Raw genomic sequence first — 5,690 nt, 5'->3', positions numbered from 1 at the left:
CAACAATTCCAGTAATTCCCCCAAGAGCAAGCATTTAGTGTGACAGTGGCGAGGAAAAACTCCCTTTTAGGGAGAAACCTCGGACAGACCCAGGCTCTTGGTAGGCGGTGTCTGACGGTGCCGGTTGGGGTGTGATGAACAGTGGCAATAATCCCAATAAAGTCCCAATAAAGATAATATGACTAGAAATAGTAGTTCATGGTGTAGCAGGGCACTGCAGGGCGTTACAGGGTGTAGCAGCGCAAAGCAGGGTGTAGCAGGACAAAGCAAGCATTTATCAGACAGAAAAAGAGGACATTGTGTTTTTTTTTTTAACTAGTCAAAATTTAAACAAGAACTTTGCCAACATGGGCCAAAACCAGAACAGATTATCCAAAAACTAGCTTGTGTAACATGACCTTCCTGTGAGCAGTGTTATTCATCATTTTGGTAAATCTTCTCCAATTTGACAACATATGCGCAGCATTTAAAAAAAATAGCTGCAAAGTGATAAAATGCAACCAAATACAGAGACATTCACGGAGAAAAATTGGTGACTCTCTTCAAGGGCGAGGAGGGAGGGGAGGTAGGCTCTGCCCAAAAAGTTGCTAGATTTGTCTAGATGAAAATGAAAGTTGCTAAAGGGGGCCAAATGGCAACAATGCATGTGCTATGGGCCCAAAATTTGCAGACGTCTGAAATGTTATGTCATGTGTGTCTGTAAGACCGGACTGGAGATCGTGTTTAGGTTGTAACAAAAATCTTGGAGATTTGCAGTTGAGTAATAAAAAGTTGCTAACATGACAACAATGTAAGTGCTATGGGCCCAAAATTTGTGGAAGCCTAAAATGTAATGAATGGGGCGCCATCTTTAAAATATTGTATCCAGTTCTCCTAAAGTCACAGTAAAACAACTTAGCTGCAGTAATGTGCAGTGTTGGGAGTAGCACGCTACAAAGTAACGCGTTACTGTAATTCCACTACTTTTAGCGGTAACGGGCATGTAACAAAAAAAAAATTTACCTTATGGTGATGCAATGATACACCATCAAACAATGAGCATTAAACCAAGTGCAGATAGAATGACCTTTCTCTTCTGGAAGTATAGACATTATAAAATGATAATGAAGGAGGCAGTTTATCATTTAGTCTTCTTTACTCTGAACTCCCTATGCAAGTAACAAGGGAGCTGGGACACACACGTTTGGGTGCTACCGTATAAATCACAATATATGCACAGGCGCATTCTAACTACAGTAGGTATCACAGTATGTGCGCAGGCGCATTCTAACTACCGTATATGATAGACATTACTTTTCGCTCATCGAAATTAAAGACAAAAATGTAGTGGTGAGTTGTCAATTATGTGCAGGTGTAAAGAACCTATCCACATCTAAGAGTAGCAATTCAAATCTTATGAAGTACCTGTTGAAGCAACACGCTTTGACAAAGCTAGTAGCGAAAGACCCCAGCCCTACGGGTGCTGATGGCGCCACTCCATGCAAACAAGCAAAGCTAGATTTTACACAGACCGCAGCCGATAAGCCAGGCAGAGCTGAATACAGTGATTGCTAGGTATACTGTAGTAGGCCAATCACTTTTATTTCATTGGGCCTACTGTGGTAAAAAAAAACACTGTTAAATGACTGAGGCAGTTGTTATTTTGTTTCAAGTATTTAAAGAGACTTTTGTACTACTGCTTGATTTGAAGGCCTGTTGCCCTGTTGATTATAATAAATAGGTCTAAAAATTATCATAATTATTTGACTGTTCAGTACTGTTCATATTTATATTTAAAAAAACAGACATAAAAGTAGCTTCAAAGTTACTTTCCCTAGTAACTAATTACTTTTGATATACAGTAATTTGTAAAGTAATTCAATTGCTTTTAAAAGAAGTAGCTAGTAACAGTAACTAATTACTCATTTTCAGTAACTTGCCCAACACTGTTAATGTGACGGAAAATGTTGGAGTTTTTTTTAAGAGAGGGATTTAAATCAAAACGTACAAATGTGGATGGCTCAAACGAAAAATCCATACAAAGAATATAAGCTGTAAAGTAGTTCTGCACCATGAAGCTGTTATGAGTGTGTGTGTGTGTGTGTTAGTGAAAGAGAGGAAGTGAACACAAACACATTAGCTTGGGTTTCAAACATGTCTCTACCAGCCTTTAAACCAAACCTGCGCCATCGCCAGCAGCAACTCCAGAAACCCTATAAAGTCCCATTAAAAGTCTGAACTCACACATGTATTCCCCCAGTCAGAAGCTCCTGGTGTCTGCTTTACGGTTTACAGTTTCACCAAATCACTTTTACGTGTACAGGCTTGTATGTAACATTCAATTATTCAGGATTGTATGAGGTTGTACAGGTTTTTGTTGTAACCGAATTTGTTTGTTTTTATTACGTTTTAGTTGATGTTTGACCAAAGTTTTAACATGTCAACCTCAGATTGAACAGATTCAACCAAACAGCTTTTAACTGTGGTAACGTTAACATTTCAGTGTCACAAATAACTTATAATAATTCAGTTCATTGCAAATATTGTGTGACTGTGTAGCAGCAGATCAGTATGTTGTGAGTAGTTTACCGTTTTATGCCTTTTTTGAGTATTAAGTTGTATGGTGTCATCTTTTTAATGGTTTCCGTTAAGTTAGCACCTCTATCTTTTATTATTTTATCAACCAGATTTTGTAACGCTTGATTATTTTTAGTTATACATATTTGGTTCTTCTCAAAGACCAACAGCAGTCATTGACATTTCTGTTGCACCTAGTTTTACAGGGTGAGATACATGTGTTTAGACTCTTGTGCTATCCTTTATATTTAAAAAAAGTGATTAATACATAGAGGACTCCGGCTGCTCTTTCCCTCATCTGATCTTTCTCGACACTATCAACATGCAGTAACGCAGCTCAGTCGTATCCGTTTATAAACCTGCACCTTGCAGCTAAACTTTTTATCTCACAATGAATATTCAGAATACTTCTGCAACAAAACGTTTGACTTTGACTCAGGACACCTCTGTTCGTTTCTCGTTTGCTATTCAGAGTCAATGTGTGTTTCTTTTAAACCTGATCACAAACGATCCCTTATCTTATTAAAGTAGTTCTTCTTTTATACTTTTATGTTAACTATTAGAGAAGTTGTCACACCTACATATATCTGTACAGTATACATTGCTGATTGTCCTCTATAATCTCCTTAAAGCTGCCTAATTGTGGATGCTACTTTGAATTAAAATACATTAAAATAAGCTACAGTACTACATGCATTAAAACAATTAGAAAATAATGTCTAAAAACTGTTCATTTGCACTTCCTGAAGCTAAAATGGCTTATTTCAAAGCTAAATATCAGCTCTAATCACTAGTTATCGTTAGAATTAATAGGAACATATTGGTATGTGTTGATGAGATGAATTAGCTTCAGCAGAATCATGTATTGTGTTAATATTGTGTGAATTTGAGTGTCCTGAATATTGTAGATTTGGGTAGTAACTTTTGGAGGAGACTGTGTTTTCAGTCACACTCGAAACAGGACTGTAGGGATGTCAGTTGTTTAAAAGAGACCTATTATATATCAGTTTTTAGGTTTATGCTTGTATTCGATGACTAAAGAGTAGAACAACCTTTTGTGACTTTTTACATACTATACTGACTTTTTTTTGTTGTGATTTGACTTTTTTCAACATACTATACTATGATGTTTTTGTGACCTTTTTAAACATAATGTACTATGTTTCACTTATCGACATACTATACTATGGCTTTTTATCACTTTTCGACATACTATACTATGGCTTTTTATCACTTTTCGACATACTATACTATGGCTTTTTATCACTTTTCGACATACTATACTGTGACGTTTTTGTGACTTTTTTTGACATACTATAGGCTACTTTGACTTTTCATTTTTGGGTGGGCGTTAACATGCAGGACTTTCAAAAGAACGGAGTTCACTTCCCGGGGAAAACTAAAGACTTTCAATCAGGAAATGCTTGTTCCTTAGGAGTGTTTTAATTCAAACCACCATCTTTTTCCTTATCTTAACTAGTCTAATTTTAACTTTTGTCACGGCAAAACGCTTATATTTTGTGGACTAAATTTCACCATAATCTCCACCGAAACGAGTGTCAGCTCACCGTGCTCTGTACTCGGCTCAAAGTCACCTATTTTCGGCTAAAGCCACTTACTAACTGCTAATACAACCGAGCTGTGACGGAGGTCTGTAGCGGCTTAAACAACTAGCAACTGCCGCTTGGCGTCATGGAGCTCGTAGCCAGCCGGCGGTCTCCTAATTTCGTAGGATATCTTACGTTTTGGTGTGCATAAATCTTAGTAAGATATCATGATACCGTTCGTGAGAATGCATTGACATTCCACATGTTATCGATATAGATGTGACAGAAAATACAGAAAAGCAAAATAGATCTCCTTTAAAAAAACATTGTGGCACCAGCATCCGATTTGATTATGCTGTTAATAAAAGTTCTTATAATCTTTGCATTTTTTGTTTTAACTGACGTTTTGTTTGATTGTGTTTATCGACTTCACTTACATTTCATATCTTGTATTAAAATCTGAGTTTAATCATGTTAAGCACCTTGTAAAATCCCAAAGTACTGTTGAGTCACTGTGATGAGAAATCAAGACTGACTTAAATACAGATTTGGGATATTTCACATGTGTTATAACTTTTATACCGTTAATTCATATTTTGGCTTCAGTGTTACATGTAAAGAGTTCATTTGCAAAAGAAAGATGTTGTAATGTTGATATGTTTCTGATTGTTTCTCAGTGTTACATGTAGCCTGTCAATAAAAGGAAGGTGTTGACTGAATGTTGTGGTGAAAGATGTCTCACTAACCTCACACACCAGACGCAGAAATCAATCTAATGTGATGTTAGATATTTCACTAACTGCAATAGTATTTCCTTTCAACACTCAGTTGTCAGTTGTCTTCGTTCCCAGTTTTTGTCTGAATCTATTCAAAATGAAAGCCACATGATGCAGTTCAAGGATCAGGATTTTAGATCTGAATTACAAAAAGGTTCAAGAATCATCATTTTAAAATCAAGTAAGTGATCTCTGATTTGAGGATGAGCTACCAGGGGAATAAAATATCTTTAAAAAAAAACAAAAGTGCTGAAAACGATTGTTTTGTCATGAGGATCAAATGTTTTCAGACATTTTCTAAACACTTTATATAATTTAAACCCATTTGTAGTCGGCTACTGGTTGTCTGTGATAGATAACTTATACTTTAACTTGCTTTATGTTGAGTTATATTTAAACATACACACACAGAATGTACGGTTACGTTGTCTCACTACTGATTTAAGATTAAAATACAAAAGAAGAACTGAGAATGTACTCACAAGTCTGTTGTGTCTGGATGTATCACAGGCAGCTGTTAAACAGAAACAGAATAAACTAATTAAGCCAAAATAATAATCATATCACTTATTATATTCTTGAAACAGCATTTCACCTCGAGCCCTACAAACTCAACTTTCTTATCAAATACATGCAAAATCTACTTACACATGGATGCAGTTCAGTTATGTACTCTGTCAACACATTGTTCTGTAGCCTACTGCTTGTGAAGGCTGCACATGTTGACTAGTTGTTCTCTTTTTCTTCCACTAGATGTCACCGTCTACATCTGCACATTTTCTGTAAACAAAATAACGTTCTGATGTGGTTT

The 5,690-nt window shown here is 36.2% G+C and overlaps 1 protein-coding gene across 1 annotated transcript in view; it reads right to left on the bottom strand.

Moving 5' to 3' along the window:
* LOC120572171 overlaps positions 1-5,690 on the bottom strand; it is a 284,405-nt gene that overhangs the window by 55,756 nt on the left and 222,959 nt on the right. The gene's annotated exons all lie outside the window — the stretch shown is intronic.

This window comes from Perca fluviatilis, chromosome 14 (genome assembly GCF_010015445.1).
Source record: "Perca fluviatilis chromosome 14, GENO_Pfluv_1.0, whole genome shotgun sequence".
Lineage (NCBI taxonomy): Eukaryota > Metazoa > Chordata > Actinopteri > Perciformes > Percidae > Perca > Perca fluviatilis.
Note: the sequence above shows the minus strand (reverse complement) of the source record. Positions and strands in the feature narration are given on the sequence as shown.